The sequence below is a fragment of the Odontomachus brunneus genome, unplaced genomic scaffold, assembly GCF_010583005.1.
Source record: "Odontomachus brunneus isolate Ranch 3 - 2012 unplaced genomic scaffold, Obru_v1 Obru_scaffold_100, whole genome shotgun sequence".
In the NCBI taxonomy this organism is placed as follows: Eukaryota; Metazoa; Arthropoda; class Insecta; order Hymenoptera; family Formicidae; genus Odontomachus; species Odontomachus brunneus.
The window spans coordinates 493,045-520,217 of NW_022639550.1; the positions used below are offsets into that span (position 1 = coordinate 493,045).

Here is a 27,173-nt window from a genome sequence, read left to right on the forward strand (position 1 = left end):
GAGAGAGAGAGAGAGAGAGAGAGGACACAGGCAGCGACAAACTCCACGTCGGCAAGTTAGCATGCAAATTGTGGCGTGAGCGCGGTTAGTTCGACAGTCCCTGAAGTTACGCGCATCCCTCGCGTTCCCCCTGCATGTCGAGTGCTTGGTCAGAGAAGCGGATACGGTGTCGCAAAGAAATTGTGGTTTGTATGCGCGTATTTCATCGCGACACGCGGGCAATGAGTGGTGGACGGTTCAGAGAGATAAAACGGGGGATGGAAATAATCCATTTTTATGTCCTTGCTTATTTCATTTGACTTTTTTGTCCGCGGTCTTGTGTGCTTTGGTTTTCTTGTTTCTCTCGCCCACAGAAGCGTAAGATAAAAGTACCAATGCTTGGACACTAACGATACTGGTAACTAACTGTGGATACTTTTGTTGTTTTTAAACACGAATTCCATTTCTGCTATAACGGCTGATTGAGTTCTAAATGGTCTCAATTATATGTACAGCTCTCAGAAAAAATGTCTGTTTCCATTCTAAATCTGTAAAATAGTTTTCCGCAATTAGTATAAAATATAAAGTGCACAATTGTGGTTTGTGTTTTAACGCGATTGTATGTATTTCCGAGCACGCCAAGTGTTTTTGGGTCTCGATTTTTCAGATTCCGACATTTTTGTTTGTTTTTTTGTATGTAATTGTAATTTATACGTCTTAAACATACGTGTTAAATGATGTGATTTAAAGCAGCAAGACAAAGAGTCAGTTCGAGTCAAGTTACACGCTTACGTGTTTAAGAACAACACACTTGGATTGGACAGTGTAGATAGCAGTGTTATTAGTGTCCAAGTATTGGTACTTTTACCTTGCGCGGAAACGCCACGTGTATGCCCGGCGACGTCGCCGAGGATCGACAGGGTCGAGCATCGTCGAGCGGAATAAAAGCGCGATGTGCAATTAAGCGCACTGGCGCCGAATGTGCAGCGAGACGTTGAACCCGGGACCGATCGCAGATTGCCTTTGTGATTAAACAAAAGTAGGTTAATACTGTATGTCGGGATACGCGCATCCGTAATGACGTTGACATCCTGAATCCCCTCCCCCTGATCCATTACGAGAACAATAGTATGTACTGTACATTGTTCCTTAACGCGGGTTCTGCGTTCCTTTTTTCCGGACGTTGGCGCCGCGCGGCGAGCAATCGAGGGCTAGGTGCAGCCTCTCTTAATTGCATATGGAGAACTGTGTGGCGCGCCTTTTTCGGCGTAATAACCGTAATTAATAAATCGTGGCCGTTAACTAACTCGCGCTACATGGCGTTCTTTTCCTCTTCCGTTCTTAATCCGCGAAAGAAAAAACGCCTCTCGAGAGAATCTCTCTCTCTCTCTCTCTCTGTCTTTTCCTCTTTCCTCCCTCTCTCGCTCACTCACTCGCTCGCTCTCTCTCCTTTTTTTATTTGCCTAAACGACTTTGTTCGAGCTCTTGTCACACCCTGTATATGGCGCGCCTTTTCCGTCCTATGGAAAGTGTTCGATGCGTGCGGAAAGCACGTCCGCTTTCCTTTAATGGCGAACGCGGCGAGGAACAACTCGGTCAAGGAACTTCATCAGAGGCCGGGAGGAACTTCGCTCATAACGATGCACACGTTATATTTGAACGTGTGTGCGAGCCAGTAATACACGCGCGCGCTTTCGTTATATCGTGTGTCTCGCGCTATCTCCCGTTTTCACCGTTTACTACACGCTTGTAATTTATAGGTTTCGCCATTGCTTTTATCGCCGCCTAACAATGGTCTAATTTTCGTGCGTGGGACGCGGGGGTCGTTAAACGTGTTACGTAAGACACACGCGGGCCGGGGAAGAAATAAATCTACTTTATACGTGCGTTCCCTTAATATCGCGCGTTGTATGCATAGAAAGGGCGAAAACGAGAGATTTTTATTTTTACCAGGTATTTTTACACAGATACCCTTTTGGTCGCATCCTCCACGCAGAAGCACGTGTGAAACACCGCCGCGCCAATGGTTCCCCCTCTCGACGATAATGCCACACGTGGCATAAATCCCGCGGAGCATCGGGCAATTAAGGTTTATATTTCGCGACGTTAAGCCGATATCAGTGACGGCGGTGGTAATTTCCCAGCGAAATTGTCGAGCCCCAGCGGCGAGAGAGCGCCATCGCGACCGGGTTTGCGCGTAAATTTTTATCGTCGCGGCGTCACCGTGCTATTTTGAAACGCTCACCGAAACGCATATTTTCCAGCTTTCGACTGCCACAATTGTTATCGGACTTCCGCATGGGCGTGCGCATATATCGCGTCGCTGCAAATGGTGAAACTCTCAAACTTGCAACGATGAAATAAATACAGTAACAACTTCGATCACGAAGAATAAAAAAGAGAGAATAGTATCCTAATGGGACGAAATCCCACTTCTGCCTTCGCAATCTGTTTTCAAAAGTTTTTCTTTTTTTCCCTTTTATTTTGCCGGAAAAGCAGGAGAACGTCGACCGGTGAAACTTCGTCGTCTTGGAATATTTATTCCGTGTTTCTAAGAGCGCGCGGAACAAGATCGTCGGGAGAGAGTGCAACTTTGACGAGAGAGGGAGCGACGAGGTTTCGTGGGTGCCCCAGATGGAGGAGTCTCGGGTGTCAGTCAGCCGGTCAACAACCCGTCTCCTTGGAAGTGTCGTGGTATCGCGTGCCTTCGTCCATTAACCCGGTTAATCGCACGCTCGTTAATTCCCATTTCGCGCGGCGCTTCTGATCCATTCTTGAATCGTCCGCGTTTTGCCGTTATTCCTGCCGCGACATCAGTCTCGTTTCTTTCGCGATAAGATCGCCATGAGCGATTTTATCCGCGTTTAGACACGGTAATCACTGATTAGATGGAATTTTCGGAAAGACCGCGCTGAAACGCGGTGATTTCGCAACGAATCACGTATACATATTATACATGAGAATGTTTTATCCGTGGCGGAAGCGCGCCTTGTAAGAGATGAGACTCATGGCTATCGTCGAAGCGATTATTTGCCGACTTTGAACTATTCGTACCGTTAGCGATGTAAGTGTGCCAAGGTGTAAGTGGGAACTATTTAGAAGTTATACCGGCGGTGTCCGAGCGTGCATCTGGACGATCGTGAAACGGTCATCGCGCGCGAAACCGCTATTTATGAATTTAGTACGAGCCAGAGCGCGACACAACGTTTCGCGATCTATTTATTTCGGGAGCTGCGCGAAATCTCTTGTCGAACGAGGCGCCGTGTGTCCTGAAAAGTCACTGGAAGATCGCCGATTCGCCGTTGCAGCCGCGGCGATCGATCCGAAATCAATTTAATCAAAGGTCCCCGCGGCATTGTCGATGGACGAGGGAGGCGTAGTCGTAGCGCGCTATCGATTACCTATCGTTATCTCGTTTGTACTCGATATGCCGGACAACATGTCGGATCGAATTTTGTACGCAATTAAATCCGTTGTTCACGGCTGGGGTCATGTTCTCGGCTTGGCTCGTCTCGGCGCGCGCGTCCGACCATATTCCGAATATAAATAACTCGAAGAGAGCCGTAAGTCGCGACGGGACTCGAAACTTCACCATCGGCCGCTGTACATTCGCGTGCGCGTCGAGGGATGCGTGAGCCGACTTGCACGTACTGGCCGCGGGCCAGGATTAGTCATCCAAAACGGATCTTACACGGTCCGGTCTACGTGAACGCACTCGCCGAGGAGTCCGTCCGCTGTTTGGTTTCCGAATTTCGAGCTGCGTTAGCACCCTTCACCGGTCTCGCGATGAACACGGTCAACTCGACCTCGATACAATGAGCTGAGAGAAGCACAAAATAGACACTCCTTTGCACAGTTTCTGAAGTTTTCTCTAAAAAGATTTTTCTATGCTTTCTCTCAAAACTTGAACTAACACTGAAACTTTTCCTAAAGATAAAACATTTGAGGTCTTAGAAAATCTTTGGTTTCTTCCCTTAAAATTTTCAAGAATTCTTTTCAAGACGGTACACGAAGAGACAATATTGAAATAAAAATATCATTGTAGTATTCCGGAAATAGATTGACATTATGATCAAAATATAATAAGATTAATTATAATAAGACATAATAAAAGTCCGATAAGAAATGAACATAGTAAAAATTAAAGCCATAAATTTAGTAAAAATTGTCATAGTAATAGTGCCAGTCTATTTCCGAACTACTAAAATTGTGTATTGTAATTTTTACTACAATATTCTCTCCGTGTACGATGTTTATTACACCATGTAACAATTACTTCTCCGGAGCTTTTCCCAGAAAAAATTTTTTTTTTTAAGAATCAAACAATTTTAAAAATTTTAAAAGAAATTAAAATTTTAAAGAATTTAAAACACTTTTTCTTTTTTGGCAGAAATTTCCGAGAAAAAGAAATTACAAGACGTAGCCAAAGTTGTGCCATAATAAAAAGTGTTCTTTAAAATTTTAAGAAGGACCAAAGATTGGTACGCGAGCCACAAAATTGAATTCTTAGATTCCCAAGTGCAATTTGAATATTTAAGACTTTTAACCCTTTTATCTCTGAATATAATATATTTATGGTACCTATGTGTGCCACTCAGGACGAAAGGGTTAAACAGTGTTTTCGGCCATGTTTAAGAATTTCCGGGGACCGTTGTTGAGGAACCAAAATCCCTTCCGTGCCAACATCGGGGAACGTTGTACGGATTTACATAGTAAATGCACGTTGCGCTCGATGCGTTAGATAAGAACGAGGTGCATGCGATAGCGAAAGGCGCGAGGGTCAAGGAGACGGATCGCGCGCAGATATTCCCTTAGCGTTTCATCTCTCGACCCGATATTTCATTAAAATCTACCGGCGCGTTTGATGACTTTTGCAGGTGCTTTTGTTCCTCGCCTTCGTCGTAACGTCCTTCGCGGAGCACTCCCGTCTCTCCGGAGAAGACGAGGCACTCAAACGTAGACGAGTGCTTCTTCTTCCGTAACAGACAACGCGCGTAACGAGATGGTGTCTTGTTATATTGCGTTTCCTTCTCTGACCTAGCGCCAACTCGATCTTATCATCCTTTTGATGATCGGCGACTCCTCCGCCTACCTCCGGTGCATCGAAATTGCCGCCATGGCACTCTATGTTTTCCTGAGACACAAGCGCGTACTGTCGCGAAAAGATTATTGCCGGGAACAAAAATAGTCCGCCGTTAGGTTGTTATTACGCACGGTTGCGTAAATGTCCACTGGCGAGGGTTACATTATTATGAGAAATCCGCAATTTTATGCACAGAATGTCGCAGTGTATTTTAATAGCATACAGCAGGTTAATTAGAGTCGAAAATTCTAATATGAAAATGCCGAACGCTGAAAAGTGCTAATTACTCAAGTTATCGAGCTGTATTACATTTTTCGTTCTCATCTCGTCGCGAGTCGCCGTTTTCCTTAATTTTCCCCTTCGTTTTCATCGGGCGCCACAACGGCGTATTTCCCCCGTATGAGCGGGATCGAAATGTCGTTTACCGTGGGCGGGATTCGATCAAGGACTATCAGGAAACCGGACGAAATTGGACAGCGTGTTTCCCGTGCCGCTAACGAGACAGACGAAGGTGAATATCTCTTCGATAACAACCGGGTCTACAGAACTTTCGCGGGTAAAAAAGAGCGCAACAATGATTCACGCGTAAAATAAACGATACCTTTTTTACCTTATTTTCATGCTTTATTCTACAAAGTGCTTTATTCTACAAATATTCTACACGCGATTATATTGAGTATTGGAGACATACTCTACAGTATGTACCATACTACAGTATTCCATACTCCTTCCAACTGTCGTTGGAAACTTTTATATTTAAAGACCAAAGTAAAAGAGGAATGTTTAAAATTAAATACATATCCAGGGATTAGTGCCTTTACTCCATTTCCATGCTTTACTCTACAAACTTAAGGGACACGCGATTCTCATTCAGATTCTCATTCGACTGTTAATACAAATGAATAGCGCGCTCGTCGGCACTCGTTACGATAGTAGGATACACACGACGAGAGATCCCAATCTACGGAGTTGGCGCGACCTCGTTATCCGCTGTCGTGACGTTTGCGTACTCGTCTCACTATTGACATACGCGAGTACCCGGATCGCAATTCGTGGAACAAATCCGATACCACAGCGTTCCACCGCGACGTTCACCGGCGCGCCTAACGTAATTAACAATTAAGTCGTCGACCTGCATATTATCGTGGATGTTTCGGCCGTGAGCTGAGACGGCCGAAATCTCATATCGCCAGGGATCGTCTCGATTCTACTCGACGGGGAATCGCGGATTCGTCGATACTCGTCGGGCCGTGCGGTATTGCAAACGCGCCGCGTACATATGCATGTATGCACATATGCAGCGGATCCGGCCAATCGACCGACACAGCCCGGGTAGCCGGCGCGACACGAAAATTCGAGCGAGCCGCGTATCTCCCGCGTTTCGAGAATTGATTGAAATCCCGTTTTTTTTCTCCCCCTCCCTTCCGGATAGCGACCATGTAACTTTTGCCTAAAAGCGGAAATGTGAAAAGTGAAAAATTTCACGTGAACCCGACGACTTTAGCGCGATCGTGTCACTCCCCGAACAATGGCAACGCGAAAATCTTCACGTGAAACTTTTCACTTCTCAGGGGTCCACGCTAGGGGAAAAGGCACATGATCGAATACCTTTCACGCGTCGCGGTTTTCTCTCGGCGGTTTTCTCTATTCGCAAGTGGAAGAACTCGAGCCGCGATGAAGGACCACACGCGAACCGATAAAGACCGCTAATGACTAATGCAACGCCTCTCTGTGGGTGACAGTCGCCGCGGTGTCGAGTGCAACCCTGTTATCTCGCGTATGCGCTCGGGGACGTCAAACCGCAAATCATTTTCACGGATGGCGGCATGCCGTGTTAAGATAAAAGTATGAATGCCTAGACACTAATAATACTCTTATCGCCTCTTATTGTCGTTCAAAAACTGCTTAATTCCATCCAAAACTTTTTTGTTCGATCATTGTGACTGGTAAAAAACTGGTAGATACCGATCAAGCGAATTAGAATTATCATATTGATCAAAGTGTACAGTGCTTACTTTGTCGATATGAACCTGTATTCGTTTCTTCATACGTGGTTGCGGTTGAGACAAGAAACACGACTCTTTCTTTTCAATTTTCTCAGATTGAATACATCAGTCCCAATTCCCGCGCGAATTGTTGACTTCGCCTCGACCGAATACCCCGCTACGTGATGCACGATCATTTCTAATATGTGCTCTCCAATGCATCCTCCAATGCTCCCGCGGGGCACGTCTCCACGTACGTATGCAAACAAGAGCAACGCGTTGGCCGGAGATTAATAGGAGCGCGTTTAGCGAAAGACAGAGCAGAGATGAGCGGTCAGTGCGGATTCCATGTAATTAGGAGGTCAGACCTGTCAAGGTTGGGGATCTCTCTGCATCCCTGGAAATGAAAGACAACACCCTACATGGTACAACGTGGAGCTTCTCTTATTTTACTCGTTTTATTAGCCACGACTTTTTCATTCTCGTAGATCGTATATCTCTGCGCAAAAAGACACTCGATCCGTGGACTCGCGATCTTCGTCGTTCGTTCTCAACAATCTCCTCATAATCGTCGAGAGGCTGCATGAATATTCTTTCCCCAGAATGGTAACGCTTCATTTTCCGCGGGCCATGTTTGGCGAAATATTCTTCTCTCGCGCCGGCTTTCCCTCTCTCCCTCTTTCTCGCTCTCTTGCTCTTTCCCCCGCTTTCTGGCGGCAGAATCAATATTCCGGCGCAACTTCCGCAAAATGCGCCGCCGTGAGAAATATCGAGGAAAATCGAGCGTGAGATTACACGCGTGACTTTACGAGCCACTTTATTAAGGATATATCATCCGCGCCTCGGAAAATCGATAAGGACCCGAGTAACCCGCGCTCTGCGGTGGCCCACCGTCGACCGTCCCCGGCTATGATCGACATTTAATCTACTGATAATGAAGTTATTCGCTGAAGCGAGTGTATAATAAATAGTTGACGATGAGATCAGCGACGAGAGCTAACATCTATATTAAAACGACACGCCCTCCGACGCTGGCGTCTTGCGTCAGCTGATAAGCGAGTTAGTGCCAGGCTCATCCTCGAAATCCTTAAAGTCGAAGGTAAACGAACGAGCGGACGAGTGTTTTGCGCGCGCGTCGGTTATTAACGGTTAAGTCATCGACTTGCTCAGCACGCGATGCGAACTTTGTACCGCGTGCGAACATCGCATTAAGAGCGGAGAACTTATCGCCCAAGTTTCGAGAAGTTGTACCAAGTCGGGGCGAGCCGCAACATTTTTCCGCCGTTGCGCCAAAGCTCGGGCTTTACTCCCTTTATTCTCTTTACTCGCTTTACTGCGAATGCGTATATCTCGGCTCTATATTTACGTCGCTTCGTAAAATGGCGGCGGCGCACCGTCGCGCTAACTATATTTTCACTTAATGCTTCTCGCCATTTAAAATGCGTTAAACTAATCGCGCCTCTGCTCACAGAGCGTGATCGCGAATGACTCAACTTTTCGCGAATGCTGCGCGTTTCGCAACGATGTCCATCCTTCACTCCGCGATCGTCTCGTGCCAAAAGTACGAATTTCGGGAGTGACGGCCGTTTGCGTTCTATGACGTCGAATATCGAAAATGGCTGAATGGTGAGTAGGGGAGACCGGGTCTAGTAGTCACACAGGTCAGTTGTAGAGCTCGTGATTGTAACCGATTAATCAATTGAAAACCGGTTAACCGTTTAACCAGTTAAAACCGAATGCACCGGTTAAAATCGATTGACCGGTTAATCGAATAAATCAGTTAGCATCTGAACTCGATCACTTTATAGTGTAATATTTTTGTCAACAAACCAATTTTACCGGTTAAAATACGAATTAAAATTAGAATTTTTCTAGTTACTTCTCTTGTGCCAAGTGTTTAGTTCGAGTAGACTCAAATTAAGTAGGATTAGTTATCACACATTGCGAGTCCGTCAGCTATGACGTGACTTACGCAAGAAACATGCGTCATGATGCATTATATCATGCATGTCACAACAGCGAGTCTGTGTAAGATCTTGTAACTCAAAGTTATTATTATAAATTTGATGACAATTATTATCTTCTCTGTTGGATAATCGTTCATTATAGCTGATCGTAAAAATTAATCACTAACTTTAATAAGATACTTCAAACCTTAAAATACATTTGATAGATGCATTTTCACAACTTTATTTATGACTTGATAACTTTTTTGTATAATAAATATCTATAAGGATATTTCTTCTTTCACTTAAGGATGTATCTGAGCTATGTAAAAATAGTACCAATTCGATAAAACTTTGAGTAATTTTTCCTTAATTATTTATAATATATTGAAAAAAATTTCAAGTCGATTCACTAAATCGTTGAAGAGTAATTATTATGTTAATTTTACACGTGTTCTTATGGCAAAAGCAACTTTTCTGAATATAATGAGTAAAAACGTATAGAAAAAATAGTAGTAAAAATTTAAGTATTTTCATACACATAGATCCTGAATTATTGGAACTATTTGCAGAATTTGATTAGTTTTCACAACACGGTTTCAGAGAAATTAATTTTTATTTGTGACAATTTTGCGATTGTCATAAGGAGTTAGTAACTGGACTGTGGAAATGCGGCAACATTGCAATCAGCTGGTATGTCAAATGAATAATCTATAAATCAGTATAATAAAGTTACGTTGTAAATTCTTGTTTGTCTGCATTGTTTCATACAGAGAACAAGAATACAAATTAAATAATTTCGATGAACAATAGGATAAGTGTGAAATTTGAGGCTTTTATTGTTTAATCTAACCTGCCTGCATAGTGCATTACTGCCAACGTACAAGCCACAAACTACATGGTACGCTGTTGCTAGGTTTAACTTTTTTCATTAAATATTTATAATAACAACAAATAATATCGATAGTTATTGTTAAAACCATGCATACCTGTTTTAACTTATCCCAATTATTTTTTCTCTGTTGCACTGATGGATATTGATGTTAAATAAATTTAACGAAATTTAATGTTCTAAAGTTGAATTCAGGGCATTTTCCCTGCCAAAAGTTTTATTATAGAAAGTTGAAAAAAAAAGCAAATAAAAGTAATAAACTGTTGAGAAAGTAAAAAATAACTTTTTAAATAAGAAATATATTATGTTAGCTACTATTTATATCACTTATCACTAGGTTTACAACACGTTTGAAGCAGATATTCCAATTTTTCGTTTTTCAAGCACTTTTGTCACCGATTGTATCTCAGATACATCCTTAAAGGTTGTACTTATATAAAAATGTATACGATATTAAAAAATATCGTATATATCTTTTTTAATCGGTATGTAAAGAGTGTGACAACTAGACTCAGCCTTCCCTACTTGACGTGGCGAAACCGTCGAGCTTATTTGTTTCGAAAGCGGCTTCGGCCGTCAACCACGAGAAAATTTGACCAAAGTCACGGCATTTGTGCTTTGTCAAATTGGCGGTTTTCCAGGGCCAAATTTACCAGCACTTTTTCGAGAATAGTGGTCCCATTTATCTCTTAGACCGGCGATATATCGGAAAATATAAAATGCGCGAAAGCGCGCGACGTCCAATTTAAACGTTAATGTCGTTTTCCGCATCGCTTCGACGGTGCATCGGTCCTTTTTTCTTCTTCCCGTCCTGCGTCCTTCCCATCGCTGAAACTCGCGTTTTGTCGGCGAGAGGTCAGCTGTTGAAAATTTATAGTAATAATTTCCGGTGCCGAGACTCGTGCCGCGCGAAAGCTGTTAAGCTCGATGGACAATAAAACGGGCCAGCCACTTTGAAGATCTTATTAGAAAAGTTCATAAACTGATTAAGAACTCTCCCCGAAGTTTATTCATGGCCGCGTTATATTTGGCCAAAAGTGCTGTGCCGTCAGATCAAATTTATAATGGCGATGCAGCAACTTGTCGATTACGAAGAGCTTAACGGCGCGGGGAAATGTTACTGGAAATTGCAGGCTAGATGTGAGCTAGAAATTCGTGTGAAACACATGTTTGTATATTTAGGATCGATAATTTTAATCTCTTCGTGTCGGGTCTCACGAGCGAACTTTTTCACAGGGCGCCACGTCGCGCTCGTCCACGGTAGACGCGACATTCGTTTTGTCGACGAAGAAATAAAAACGTCGCCGTCAAGAGGTGGACGTTTCCGTAGTATGATAGCGAGTGTTACCCCCCGTAACGACGATAAATAGCTTCGGCGCGTTAATACTCAACAGCCGCAATGTGCTTTCGAGGAAATTACACGGTGGCTCGCAACATGACAAAGAGTAGAAAAAGTCGACCGCCAATTATTACAGTTATTTCGCACAAGTCGAATGTAAGCGCTGAATTTACCTTCTGTCTGAGGCAGTATTTTTTGCAACATATAATGAAATTAATTTACAAGTCAATTGACATCTAATTAGAATTGGAATGGGCAAGAGGAAATTTAACGTCGTTAACAAGTGGGAATAAAGGATAGTTTGCACAAGGAAGGTATAGTTTCTCCGCGTGCGTTTGATTTGTATTAAACGACCAGATCCTCAATATATACACAATTCTCGCGTCGCCTTCTCATTAATTTTATTTATTTTACAATAAATTCAGAAGGCTCTGAGATTAAAAATAAAAGATATTAAAGGTCCAATAAAAGCCAAAAGTTTTGGCTTTGTAATATTTTTTTATTTATTTTATTAATAATTCACGCACCGCCGTTATCGTCAAAGTACCCATCGCGGGACATTATCTCACAGATGCAGAAAACGTTACACCTCACAGTATATGCTCGTTTTTTTCTCACGATCGTGCAACTGCTATTACGTTTAGAGAGTTCCGCATGTCGATAATAACGGACTCCGATCGATGATCGTTTGGACGATTAGTCTGTTTGATCGGAATAGTGTCGCGACATTTATTTTGTCAAGCGTGTTAAGTGATCACACTTGTGTGCTGGGCGAATAGGCCCGGCAAGCATCGCGCGTTGCCTCGACACGCGATTCGTTTCACGCATTAGTCCACTGCGATCGACTCGCTCGTTAATTGAATATCGTTAATTCCGTCGTTACGGTAACTGACGCCTAAACCCGGAGAGATACATTCTCCGGGGGCAAACAGGTCGCGATGGTTTTGCGTTGCGGCGCGAGGTGTCGGGCCGCATTCATGAAAATTTATATCCGTCGATTGATTAATTTGTCGGCTCATACTCGTAAAGTGCCGACAAAAAAGAGGTGGGAGGAATGTGAAAAAGGATTTACACGCCACACTCTCCCCGACAAAAACCCCACGACGCATTGCGCAGCCGATGACAGTGGTTGTTGCACTCTACTGGCGATAAATAGCGTCGCCGTGACACAGCGCCGGAGATGTTATTAACGACAATCGATCTAATATTAATCTCGCCCACGTTCCCGGCGCCGCGCGATCCGGGGGTAACGCGGAGAACGAACCAACGAACGAACGAACGAGCGCGTCTGGTCGCGCGACCTCGCAGGGGACAGTGCTCCGACCGCGAACGACGCCGATTGGTCCGTCATCGACGGCGCCAACGGAAAGAATCGTCCATCGTTGGGATGCACACACATACACACACGCACACACATAGCCGGTGGAGGATTTTCTCGCGATATGTATACATATCAAGACGGACCGAAGGGTTAGTATGTCGGCTGAATCACGAACGAAGGAGGAAGAGAGAGAGAGAGAGAGGAGGAGAAAGATGCATCGTCATCGATAGCACCCGTGCGTGCGACGTTGAGAAAGAGACGGATACTCTCCCAGGAGAACATGAGACCGCACGCTCGAACGAAGAAGGATGCAGTGCGCAGCACTGGCGGCAAACCTAGCGAGAGAGAGCGCAAAGTTGCCCGTGTGTCTAAGAGAGACCGCCGGATCGAAGCGGCCGATGGGTGCAACGGAGAGAGAGACCTATGATCCTGTGTGAGATTGGTGGTGGGTCTTGGTTGGTGCCTACGCTCTGCAAGAGAAACAGAGAACGAGATAAACGCACATGCGTTGGACGGAGAGCTGCGTTTTAACGACGATCCAACCGGTGTGAGAGAGTAGAAAGATCGGGGAGCACCGGTGAACAACTTGAAGCAGTCGGTGAGAAAGAAGGACGCACGGCGACGGCTGAAAGAACGGGGAATAATGAAAAGAGACGGCGCTATGCGTCGGCAACTGGTAATTGTCGCGAGAGAAAGAGAGACAGAAAGAGAGCACGCGCGCGCGCGCAACCACACACACACACACCCTCCCGCGCCTGCAGAGTGGCAACATACCGGCTGAACAGAGCAAGCGTACGGCGCCGTAGTGGGGGAAGTAAGAGGGAGAGGGAACTAGCCGGGTGGGAGAAAGGGAGACGGATAGGGGAGCGAGCGGACGGGCAGGAAAGCCGCCGGGCGCCATACTGCCATCGTCGCTTCGTTCGGCACAGTACGCGCCCAGCGGCTACGCGGTTCGTCGCGGTGTCGTTGTCGCGGTGTTTATCGGTTCTCGCCGTCGTTCCTTCGCCGTCATCGTCGTCGTCGTCGTCGTCGTCGTCGTCGTCGTCGGTGGTGCGCGGTCGTACTCAGGCTTTTGTGCGGCGCCGACCCGTGCCGGCGCGTCGTCGTGTTGCTCCGGAGCAGCATCGTCTCGTCCGACGTGTCTGCTCTCTGTCGCGCTCAGCTCGATCTCGCCGGTGCGCCTTCGCGAGGAGGATACACAAGAATCGGTGGAGCAGGGCAGAGCGGAGCAGCGCCGGGAGAATCGCCAAGGGGATTTTTTTGTTGAGACGCCGGGAGCCGTCTCTCGGGGAGCCCGTGTGATCGCTTTGTTCGCCGTCGCAGAGGCTCTGCGCACAGATACACCAAGGTAAGGTGTGATACACCTGACGCGCGAGTGATCGCAGCGAGCGTGACTGTGTGAGGCGAGAGAGCGCAGGCCAGCGCGTTAAGGTTAGGTGACCGCCGTGGCTCGCGCGAAGTCGGCACTCCGCTCGAGAACCAGATTCCGCGAGGGGAACCCGCCCGGAGTCTCGACGTCGCGTCGCGTCGTATCGCGTTGCACCCTTTACAGACGATACGCGCGTCACACGCTCGCTCTTTTACTTTCGTTCCGCCGACGTGCTCGGGAATTTACGCGTGCCGTTTCGACAGCCGTGACAAATGGGATCCGGATCGGCCAACCTGATCCCATCACAACTAGCGAAGAAAATTCTCCACGGTGCTGTTCGTTAGCATCAGAGTAGGTGAGCATCCGAGGCATAGGATCAAAATCCGAGGTACTTTAAAGTGTGGTCTCTGATCTTAACGCGTATCGAATATTCGACGACTCTTTGAATTGAGATTACATCAATCACTCCGGCAAGATTGCACTTGACGCTCGTTTTCGTGATTTGTAGTAAATGTAAACAAAAACGACGCGTCGACTTTTTTTTTAGATTTTCTATATACACATAATCTAAATGAAGGCGACTTCTTGATACGGTTTGCTTCGCGACAATCCCTCCTAGTCAACTCGGTGTAATCTGTTTCTTTCTCTCTCTGAAAATTATTATCGCGTCTTGGATAAAATTAGCGGACACACTATTTCCCCCAAGAATAGATGGCGAGAATGTGGTAGACGGAAATGTACCGTAAATCGTTCCCGACGCGCGCGGGTCGCTTTCGGCGGATGTTCTCTGCGTTTTGCGAAGCTAATTTCGTCGACGGTGAATCTCACGCGATCGAACGCGTGGGGGATTTCGCGGAACAGAGGGAAGAAAGTGAGAGCTAGGTCGGTGAGTCGGAGTTAGGTCGGGGCGAATCTCAGCGCGGAGAGAAGAAAGGGACTCGGATATAATGCAGAGTACTCCGGAGAGAAGTTCTTGCCGCGACTTGTCGTCACGGTCGGAACTTACGCATAAGTTTAACCGCCGCGACTTTTTCCCTTGGAGGGAAATTAAAAGCGCAAGGAGAAGAGAGGCCGCTACAGTTGGCGGCGTTAACGAGCTTCCTCTTGAAGCGGATTAATTCGGTCCGGCTGATTGGGCCCCGCCGCGTCCGCCGTGTCACGTCTTATTCGAAAATATGTATTTCGAGAACGAGATTACGGAGAGATTTCCAAGATTACTTGCTACTCGCGATCGTCTATTATTACACAACGCGTGCGAGAAAAACGATGATTGTGTCGGTGGAGCATCAACCGGTTGTTCGCCGTCAACAATGACTGTTTAAGAACCTCTTTAATTATTTATATCTGACACCGTCATGCTTCTATTTCCGCAACTCGTGTTCTATTTCTGCGTATGTCTTGCATCTTCTGAATGTTTCACGACGACTGCCTCGATCGATCGCGCTCGATCTTTCCCTCGCCAGAAGCGTCGAGATAGCTCTCACAGAACTTTCAATTCTGCGTCCATGCCACAAATAAGACTTCCATCGAGGAGTGACGACCGAGATTACACTTGACTCTCGAAATAAACGTGGATCTCTCTTTTTCTCTTTCTCCTAACTATCGAATGCGACGCGTATACCATCGAAAGAGCATCCTGCTCGTCGAAGTTCACGGGAACCAGTGTCTGCGTTTATGCCTCATCGATGACGCATAGCTGCAGACGTTCCCTTCCGCTGGGACGGGCGACACGAGTCGTCGTAGCCTCCGTCTTGCATTACGACCGTTTCCTCGCGCGCCCGCGGCATAAATTTCGAATTCTGACTGCATTATGCATGCCGCGCGATGCACGAAATATTACCATAAGTGGCGCACCGCCCGCGTACAAAGACGGATCGCTTTCCGCGTCAGCCGCCGCCGCCGCCATCGCCGCGCGGCTGCAGCGGGCGAACGCATACATTTTTAATCGCGCCCAGAAATTGTGTCTCCCCGGCTGGGGATTGCATTCTCGTTTGACCGGCAACTCCGCGTGGAATTCGCGCGGAATAAGCTGGACAAAGTTACGACGGTGACGTCGCGGCCATGCAGCCGGCACCGCCGAGAAGGCGCGTCTGCCTTGCCAGTCTGTGTCGCTTTCAAATTTTAAGCGGATCTCAAGCAGGACATTTTACTGTGACCGCAATTTCACCGCAGATAGACGGTTCCCGATGATTGCGCCCCCGATGATGTCGTCCGTATTCGGCGAGGACGAACGCCTCTCCCATGCTCGAAATATATTTTTCCGGAAGTTGCTCGCAGACACGAAGGCCCAGAATCAAGAATTTCACGGGGATCAAATGGAGTCGAGGAGACAAGATGGTGGAAGGGCAAGATATAGCGGCGGGGTCTCGTCCGTACGGACGCCGAGTAGCCGATGATGTAGGGCGTCCTCTTATTCCTTCTTTTTCGGGCCGGCCCGAGTAAAATCTAACTCTTTGTTCGGCCGAAGAAAGAAGCCCGCCGGACCGCTCTCGATGCGGCCAGCTGTCAAACTTTTCTCGTATCCCGCCAACAGAGCGGCGTCGCGAAGTCCGTGCTTCGCGACGTGTGACACGGCGGCTGCGGCAAATCCATTATTCGCCAATTTCCCGAGATTCCCCTCGATCGTCCGATGAAAAATTCGCGGAATTTCCGTCAATCCGAACTTCTCGGCTAGAAGAGAGGGAAAAAAGAGGGAGAAGGAGAAAGACCAAAAAGAAATTCCGCCGCGAATTGCGATTTCACTTCTCACTCGCTGCAACCGTTTGACATTTCGGAAATTATTATCGATTGTTGCGGCGTTGTCGCTTGAGACGAGAGAATTATTGGCGCAATATCCAGAGCTTAGCGGGATCTCGCATAGAAATTGCCGATCGATCCGCTATACAAGATTTACGCGTATAGGTGGGTGGGTAAGTGCGTGCGTGCTAATGACCGCGCGATCCGGAACTGTATCGCGTGATTTGGCTCTTAAGCCCGCGCGTTATATCGATGTAGAGCTTCTTTACGGAGGCATCGATCGACTCATTAGCGAGAGCCATCCTTTTCATCCTCCTACACTCTGCCCCTTCGTTCGCGATGCACGCGTGGGATCCTTAATCTGCTTATTCTCCGCGCGTCCCGATAAGGTAAAACGTCACTGTGCATCTTTTGTTTCGAGCGTAATCGTTTTCATTCATTACGCTCGTTTCCCTTATCTTAGGCTTTAGTATTTTCATGCGAGACGATAAAATCGCCTCCCGAGGCTTTCCCCCGGGTTCCCTGAGACGCAGGCTGCTCGCCGAGAGAGAGCGTCAGGTTTGCTCGGGAGAAACATCTCGGAAAGGCGCAATTTTCACAGGAACTTAACCGTTCAACGTGTCGGGGATTAATCAGTCGGTTTGCTTTCCCGAGCTCGTTAATTTCGATTTAGCCGGGATGATTTTTCCCATCCGCGGAAAAAGGCCGACTGGCCCTCGCTCCAACGCTCTTATCCGCCGCACAATTAACATTAATGAAAAGCCATCGACGCGCAGCCAGCTCTCACGCTCGTTCATTAAGACTCATTAGAGGCGTACTGCTGACCTCGCCCGAACCTACCCGACTACATCGACTCGCGCGTCGACTCCGCTTTCGTACATGCTCCTTCCGTCGCGCGGTATAATATATCATGTCGGAGATTAGAAGTGCGATCCACGAGAGGAGACTCCCCCAAATCATGCTCGCGGTCAACGTATGCTCGTGGCAGCATACCCTGTCAGGGATACCCGCGGGCTGGATCATGTTCTCAGATATTTTGTCCAAAATAATTTTCAATGGTGAAGTGAAGACACAAATATGTGATAAATCAGTCTTATAACGCTGTGTCTTTTACAGAGAAAATTTTGCAGTAAAAATTACGGAATTTTGTAACCGTGGAATAGATTCTGCAGTAATTTGTTATCCTTTCGTTTCACATGTGCTATTTTGTCGCAGGAGGAGTGAAATGTGCTATTAAAGGATATTATTTAGCAAAACTTTACTGACAGTCTATACCTGCATCATGGCACCGAAAGAAAAAAATATTTAAAAAAAAGGTATTTATTCACGACGAAAAGCAATAGCATATTTACTTATATTGACACAAAATACTTTCCAAAGAAGAAAATGTACATTTTCTCGAAACTTTAGCTTTTCATGAAAGCAATTATTTATTCTATTAAAGAAAAAGAATCTGGATTGAAATAAGTGTGTTATTGATACTCACCGTAAATATTCTTTATTTTCTACGTATCTTTTCTCTCGGTGCAGAAACACGGTGAGATTGGAAAGAGAATTTCTATGAAAGAGGAAAGTAATATTCTCTCCGGTGTACATATTGCAAGGTCTTTGTAAATTCAGTTCTTCGAGGTAAATCTTTTTACAATACGCCCTCGAGATGTAAAGATTGTCGGTAACAGCTTTTCGCGAAAGCGCCGCGCGAATTGACAAGTATTCCGCGACACGCGCACACGCCAGCCACTTTCGGAAAACGTTAATGACGCTCGTCGAAATCACCACATGCACCGTCACATACATTTTGCCCCGGTTGGCGCGTCTTGCGTAACGCACACGTTGCGAAATGCGCGTTACACGCGAGATAACTTCTTAAAAGCGGCCGTTTAATTCCGCGAGAAATTGTGTCGTTACTCCGAGAACTTTCATGCACGCGGTGCATCGCGTGCTGCTCCTCTCTTTCCTCCACGGAAACTGCAACTTTCGACGGTCTGGCAGGTAAGCAGGCAAGCTAATGGCATTTCAACGACATTTACCATAACAGTGTCCTCGGAAAATGTTAGTCGCTTTAACATTTTATGACTCGTCTAATTTATCGCGCACTCCGGGATATCGGCAGAGGCTCTTTCGAATTACTACGGCGTCTAAGGTGATCGATGCATTTTTCCGTGAGATTCGCATAACGTTGCTGCGCGTTGCACGGTATTCGCAGTATTTTATCGGGGAATTTACTGTACACGCTATTCGGCGGATATTCGCGCGCGCGCGCCTTCGCTTCCCGCGTATGCAATAACCGAAATTATTACTGCCGCATTAATAGAGCCGTGATGGCGGTGGGTGGTGGTAGTGGTGGTGCTATATTCGTTGCTCGCGGATATAGACGGCGAATATAATTTTGTCCGCGAGTAACCCTTCGCGACTGCGCGATACTTATCGCCAATATCTTTCCGCGCGGACGGCGCCGCTGAATCGCCGCGAATTCTTTTTTCCATCCCCCACGCGTACGCACCGTGATATATAAAGCAACGTCCTGTTCCTTTTTTTTCGCACTCGCCGGGAAAACTCCGCGACCGGACGGACGATACGGAGGGGAGGGAAGGACATATTTTTCACACGGTGCAGTACCCGCATCCTGGTCACGATTAATTAACCCGGCGGTCGAGCGTGTCCCATTTACGGACTTAAATGGAAAATAGAACGCGCTCGGCTCTGTCGACCACCACGACGACGACGACGACGACGACGATGGTCGCGGTGGTAGCGGATATTCGTCGCGCTTGTCGAGCGCGACAACTTTGCGGGGGGAAAAAAGCGGATTTCCGATGAATAAAGGCCGCCACGGAGACGAGAGAGAGAGAGAGAGAGAGAGAGAGAGGGAGGAAAAGAGAGAGTCGTGTCGGAAATTAAAGGTTCCGAAACTCAATCGTTCCATTCGAAATCACAAAGAAGCTTCATCGCTTGCCGCATGACGCAAAAGCGATCGTTGTGCCAGCGGAATGTTGAAATTGGCCCACGTGCGCGTTGCAAAGGTGCAAGTCCGTGGAACTTGTTCCGGAAGCGCGGTCTGTTTGCACGAGGCACGCTGTCAAATTCCGTCGGCGATTTCCAACGCGATTCTCTCGCGGGGGCTATCGGTTTCCGCTTTCGACGGAAGCTCGCTGCCTCGAATATCGATCAGCACGTGTGCGCGCGCGAGAACTGTTCTTCCTCGCGCATGAGAAGGAGAGGAACTCACGAAATTTTCCCCCCTTCTGCGTCTAATCGCGCGTGTCTCGCTTTCGTGCTGTCGCTTCGAAGAAACGCGTCTGCAACGGGCAAAACGCGTTCCGCGTAGACAGTACTATTAATTCAATACTATAATCTATTTTGACATAAAAATCAGGTTTCCAAATGGTATCGTAGCGATAATCTGTTTTGGGATCAAGTTTGGCCTTCTGATTGAAATTTAACCTGCATTTGAGATAATACTAAGAAATTTCTGTGCGGCTTGTTTCCCGGTGAAGTGCAATCGACGAGCACCGATCGGAATTCAACGTGGAGTATTGATTTTCCGCGCGTGTTGCTGCATAAAGATATCGAATTTCGCATTAAGAATTCGGGCTGCTCGCGAACGTGACGGTAATTACGGCGTGTGCCTGGCTAAAATCCATTTATCGTCGAAATAACGCAACACCACACGATACGCTGTTAACATACAGATTGCAATTTATTAAATGAATATCGCTCCATTATCGCACACGTGTGGAGACGGAGCAAAACTTGGGCGCGAGCGAGCGAGCGAGCGAGCGAGCGAGCGAACTTGCGCTAATTTATTACCTTATTAAAATACTGTTTGAAATTTGCAATTATCCTCGCGCATACGAACGCGACCGTTCCGGGCGCATCTCTCGATAAATATGTAACGCTTGGTCGTTTGCACTTGAAATTTTCTCGACTCGCGCACGACGGCCAACTCCGTCTTCTCTCCGGCGACGTGCTTGAGGAATGAGCGCGCTTACCGTATAGTCTCATTACGATAACATATATTTATCGTGCTGAAGGACTCGCACAATGGAGACACGGTGCGCGCGTAAAATACGATGGGTTTACGCGATATTACGTGAGATAAACGTTTGAATAGTCGCCCGAAGGGGCGAACTGAAAAGCGGGTATTAGTTCGAGGGAGAGAAGTGCATCATGATATCTCCAGACACGAATAAACGGATAAAGTCTCGTCGTCGTTGTCGTGGCGTGGCGGCGGGAAGGAGAAAACGAGTGAAATTAACGAATACAAAGAAACGCAGCGGCTCGTTGCGGCCTCGACGTGTCATTTCGCATTTCAGTATCTGAAGATCGACGAGGGTCTCGGAGGAAGTCGTGCCACTTACCCCCGTTCCGACTTCCGCTCGCACAAAGCCGACCTTGTTTTTCTCCCGAGGCCGCCGGCTATTCCGTGATGCGCATTCGTGAACGAGAGGAGCGCGTATCTCTTTACTCGCGTCGTATCGAACTTGCTCCGGTATTCTTCGTCGAACGAGTCGCTGACTAATCGCGTATCTCGTTACGAACGTGTTTCCTCAGGTACCTTTCGGAACGTTGGCAGGCCGCGTCGACAGCGTCTCGTTAAAAGCACGGTAGTTGGCGACAGATAACATTTCGCTCCCTCCTGGGCCCTGGGATACGCGGAAGCGGCGGATTTTCATTCGCTTCGTGAATTAAAATCGGCGAGCCGCGTTCGCATCGCCGTGGCGAAGTTCTTCGCGAACGAGAACGCAGGCAGAGCGCGACTTGTTATCGGACGTGATGTAACTGGAAGGTACACAACAAGAGCGGCATTATGACGGTTTAATGAGGCAAAACTTTTCCTCCGTTCACTTGCATCCATTTACGCGCTTTTGTCGCCGTTCATCCGCGCGTCGCGCTCAAAAAGATGTTTGACCGGTTCAGGTAGAATTCCAAGTGTCACAGGATAACAATTCCTCGCAGTGTTTGCTAGTCATTGATCAATCTAATTTCTTGTATTTAGACAATTGTCGCTATGTAACTATCTTGAGTGCTGTATCGACAAAATGGAGAAACGGCTCCTTGGTGGCCGCAGTTTGGTCGCAAGTGAGAAATATACGTTTTAGGGAACAAATAAGAGAACGATAAGATATATCGACTAGGCCGTCTAGTTTCTTCTTCCCTTCTTTCTTCGTTCGATACGCCGTCGCCACGAAAATCCGTCACGTCGAACGGCTCGCTCGTATTTTATGTCATCCCCCACCCTCTTTAAATCACACGAACGAACCCCGTGGTAAACGTCTAGTGTGTACAGCGCGATTGCACGCGTGCTGCATCTGGTAGAGAAGCGATGCTTGCGGCGCGTTCATAAAAGAGCGATTTGCGCGTCGAAAAACGCCCGGGGATTTCGACGTACAAATTCTTTAGTGGGATACGGACCCGATCCCGCCCGATTACCGGGATTATTAGAAATCCCGCTGGGGCTCGTCATTCCTGTCCGGCAAACCGGGGAAAACCGGACGAGGCCGAGGAATTTCAATGAGTTATCGGAGCGGATGCCCTTCGTTTTCAAGCTTGAACGCGCCCGTGAAAACTCCTGTCTGAAATTTCTGCTTTGTGCTGTCCAACTTTCTTTTATTTTTACGAAAAAAAACATTTGCCTAGATTCGTCGAGTTTCCGGTGAAAAATACAAACGAACAATTCCGGTCAGAATTCTGTTTATTTTAATCAGAAGACTAGAAATATCTCTCTTACTTTGTAACCATAAACATTTGTCTGAACATTCAGCTGCGTTAAAACTCGGTTGGGCTAACTGAAAGCAATTGGTTGAGCAGAAACCTCCTACGTGATCTTTCAATCTGTTTCAATTAAATCTTTCATTCCACTCCAAAAAACAATTAGAGAGAGCATATTTTGCTTCAAGTAAACATATTCTTCTTGATTCAAAAGGGAAAAAAATTGGTTAAATATCCAGTAGATTTTCGATTAATACTCCACCTTATTTTAAAGATTTCTATTTTTTTTTCGGTAAGAGTGGTACATGAGTTGGTACATGAGATTACAGGAAGTAGCACCTTGCAATTAGAATTCTTTTTTTGCATGGAGGGAAAATTTAGAATAGTTGAAATATTTTCTTTTTAATTTTGGAGATCATCCGAGACGATTCCGTCCTAAGAGATAGAGATTTGTTCCGATGTATTAAATCGGAGAGTGTTAGTGAAAAATCAAATCGCTGAATTGTATTTTCGACACTGTTTTGCTTCGGGACACACACACGTGAACAAGAGAGAGTCACAGAGTTATCGAAACGCTTAGAAATCCATTTCTCCCGCCGTCTACTGTCACGATACCGCAAATCGCGCCCGCAATAATTCTTACACGAAGATCGATAAATATATCTCACGGCCGCTCGCGTGATTCTTCAGCCGTAAATCTTGCCGCAAGGAAAATATTGGCATCGCGCTCGTTGAGTTACTCTATCAGGCCACAGTCTCTTACTGAACGATTGCGATTAATTGACTTCGATGATCAAACATGTGCGCGGATGTGCGACGAGATACTTCGCTCTCATTGTTTGCACTTCGCGCCTGCATAATCGGCGTGCTTATGTGAGAAATGAAAAGTCGTTGTAATATCGATAATCGAGTTAACCCAATTTGTTCGGCAACTGTTCGGGAGACGTTTCATTCGCGATTAGTTCGCATCACCGACAGCCAGAAATTGATCGTTACAAATATTTCTTGTTTTTCAATAAGACGTGCGAGTCATATTCTGGCCGTCCATCGCGGCTATTTTCGACAACTGTTTTTGGACGAAATCTAAATTCCGTACAGAGAGAGGTGCTCGCGCGCTAATTCACATTAACAAAGAGAACGCGAGTTACTACACACATACATACACACGTCGAACACGAATGGTGAATGGATATTGCGGTTCGCGAAGTTGTGAATGAGCTTAGGAACTGAATGCGTGCGTGCGAGTACATATTACAGCGGTGATTATGCGACGTGCATTTGCGCGGGAGGCACGTAGGGCTCTGTTAACATAATTCATATTTCATTCGATGAATTGACTCAGCACCGAGATGCAATTCGTGCGCTATATCCGGCGCCGGAGAGCTCGAGAGAAAATCTTATCGCGCGAGGGATAATAAGATAAACCAGGTAGGAAAGATAAACTCACGCACGAAGTAACGACTCGTGCTAGCAACTTTAACGTCAACTTCACGTGGCTACGCTATCGCGAAGAATTCAGGAAATATCACTACCACGTCCGTCGCACCGAGAAAAATCCCTCAGAATAAAAACACGTTTGCTGTTTGAAGGTCGGTTAGGTAAACAGATCGAACAGCCCACCGTTGCAAATCATCTCATTTGCATATATTGCCTCAGATACAAATCACATTTGTTCTCGTCCATCTAGATTGGATTATATCTCCACTACAAAACTAATATTTGGTTAAATTATTTCTCTCAGTGCGTCGTTGCCAACATTTTCCGGAAATGTACACGATGATAATTTTTCGCGAGTTCTCCCTCTCTCTCTCTCTCTCTCTCTCTCTCTCTCTCCCGAAAGTATTTGATCAGGAAGCGAGATCCCGACCTTTTACGGTTTCGCATGGTCGACTCGTGCTTCGTCCTCGAGAATATGCTAATATTTACATTCTGCTCACCGACGTGGGTGAAATTGAGGGTATCGACGTTTTCGACGAAGCCCACGTTAATGAAGAAATTCCTGAGGCATTGTCGCTCAATCTCCCGACGGTAACTGACAGCACGCGGCTGATATACATTCCGCCGCCGACGAAAGTGGAAATTGCCTTCTCTCTATCGTCATTTTCCCACGAAGTTATCCGGCCGCTCCCGTCGCGTGGGCTTCCCCCGCGCCGATGAAGAGGGTAAATTACGTTCGACAATGTGCATCGCGCGCTTGCATCGCGTCGCATTGGAGAGAGCACCCGTAGAGCGTAATTTCGCATCAACGCGCGTCTGCCATTTATTTCGACGGGGCGTCAATAGCTGTCTCAATAACGTCCGCTGGCATTTCCCGCGCTCACGTACGTTTTTGCATAAGCGCTTTGCGTTTCACGCTTGTCCAGCAGCATTTCGCGCGTCGATATTTCACCTACGCGCCTCTACCCGACGCCCACCCACCTAAAATGCACGATCACAAAGGACAGAAAGAAAAAGGTAAATATTAATAGACGCGTATATTGGTTCGAGCTGTGAAATTTGCGCAACGCTTTCGCGCTGTAACAATGTCGATGCGAAAAGATACAGAATACGCCGCGAGGAAACAAAGGTAGAGCTCCGAGGTGGCCGGTCGATGGTTGTATGTCGAAAATACGATGATTCGATCGGCTGACACATGCATACACACACACACACACACACACACACACACACACACACACACACACACACACACACACACTGTCTCTCTTTCACGATAGGGTTGTCAGTGCGTAAACTTGCTTTTCGGTCCACCGCCAGTGATTAAATATCGGCAGTCGGAAACGATTCGGACTGATGCTTCGCACGTTTATTGGATCTCTCGTAACCACTTTGACTGGCGGTATCGCGTCGAGCCGAAATGCTACAAAGGTTGCATCGTTGAATCCCGCGCGCGGATCTAATGGAAAATTTGCCACCCTCTCGAGACGAGTATACACTCTCTCAAAGTGAATCAGTAAATATACTTCCGATTGAATCACAGTGGAGGGAGTAGTTCTCCGCTAGACATTCGCCGATTTTCCGTGAAAACACTCCGATTTTACTGCATCGTCTTGTACAGAGTGTTTCGACTCAACTCACAGTTTCACGCAGTTGTTTGCGAGGAGTTTTATGTTACGAATTTTACCCGTACACCGAATTCTGCATAGCGAATTGTGGGGCGGCCTGTATGTCGCTGATTTTGATGCGAGCAAGATCTCGCCGCAAAGATGCAATACGTAGATTCATTATACGCTGTACGAAATCTCCAACTTTCTGCGTTTGTGGCGATGGAATTAATGGCTTCCATGCGCCCTGCGTACGATGACACTGTGTTTGCAAAGTGCATCAGTAATAGGAACAGCTGCTGTTATTAACTGGTCCTTTGAGCGAGATTTTGCTAATTGCAGCGCTGTGTCTTGTAACTGCATCACCAGTTGTAAGTACAGAATTTCATGGGGAATAATACACTGATTGTACTTTAGAGAGTGGTTTGTTAAAAAGTAGCGGATACAATCTTACAGAAACATTAAACTTGTGTCCCAGCGGGAGGAAATTGTGCTTTTAAAATGTCGAGCGTGGGGATTTATTCTCTCTCTCTCTCTCTCTCTCTCTCTCTCTCTTTCTCTGTATATAGGATCTGCGCGCTCGGCATAGTCGATAAGTAAGTCCTGTATGTATACTGATTTTTCCAACGTCGCGCGAGCTAGGGGCCAACGGCTTCTGTAACGTGATTCCTACATCGCGCGCAATCTATAGTCTACCCTGCCATCACGCTTCTCAATTTCACATCAGCAAAGGCGGGGTAAGAAGAGAACACGAAAGAAAGAAAGAAAGAGAAAGAGAGACAGGCGAAGAGTTGGGTCAAAGAAATATGGCTCGTGCGTTTCAATGTTTTTCTTTTCGTCATTCTCCTCGCAATTTCTCACTGTCAGAGTTTATAAATTTCGTGAAGCTTCCCCGTACAGTGACGCACCCCTTGCTCTGCAAAATGTTCCGAGTTTATAAACTACTATCTCTTGATGCAAAAGCAAAGTAGAGCTTCCCTGCCGAAACTCGATTCGGAATGTTTGAAGAGAGATAAATCCGCGCAAAGTGTCTAAAATATTTCGCGAATAAACAAAATTCCCAACTTGGACTCGTATTTAATACATAACATACATAACATACTACGGTAATACCCGGATGACACGAGACAGCACGGTATCCGAGTCCGCGGTTTTCCTGAAAGTTCTACTGTCGTTTCCTCTGTCGATTCCTCGAATAAGCGATCGAGCGAGCGAGCACCAGGTATATCGCATCAAATATGGTACTGCTCCTGAAACACGTACGACGATCGTCCCACTTTTGCCTCTCCCGTTCTCCTCGCGCACGTGTATTCAAGCGCTCTTATCTCTCGGCGCATTCTCTTAATGTATCGTTTACACTGGTCGCTCGTGTATACAGACGAAGAGAGAGAGAGAGAGAGAGGGGGGGGGGGAGGAGAGAGATCCTTTTGCACACCCAGGTATTCACCGAGCGTTTCGGCACCATTCGCAGACGTGCGCTTTAAGTGTAAGATGCGTGTACGTGACTTTACGGACTTACGCGCGACATAGAGAGGATCAAATATCGCGAGCATTACGAAAGAGAGAGAGAGAGAGAGAGAGAGAGAGAGACCAGGCACGGGAAGTCGTGCGACAGAGATTCGTCCCCGTTTTCGATGACGGCATCGTCGATAAAGCCATCGTTGCGCACGCACTACTTTTATAGGTGTTTATCGCGGCTAACCGGCTCGTAATTTCACTTGGGCGAGGCTGGCAAACGATCAACGACAGCGTTCGACATCAATTTGC

The 27,173-nt window shown here is 46.6% G+C and overlaps 1 protein-coding gene across 4 annotated transcripts in view; it reads left to right on the forward strand.

The window, feature by feature from the left end:
• The window catches only part of LOC116848779 (dystroglycan), an 80,074-nt gene that overhangs the window by 26,508 nt on the left and 26,393 nt on the right, over window positions 1–27,173 (forward strand). The window contains exon 1 of one of the 4 annotated variants that reach the window (XM_032825247.1): window positions 13,438–13,893. The exons of 2 other annotated variants lie outside the window; for them this stretch is intronic. The gene's annotated coding sequence lies outside the window, so the exon portion shown is untranslated. Of the gene's footprint in view, window positions 1–13,437; window positions 13,894–27,173 lie in introns of those variants that run through there. One more of the 4 variants, XM_032825250.1, reaches the window with a different exon arrangement.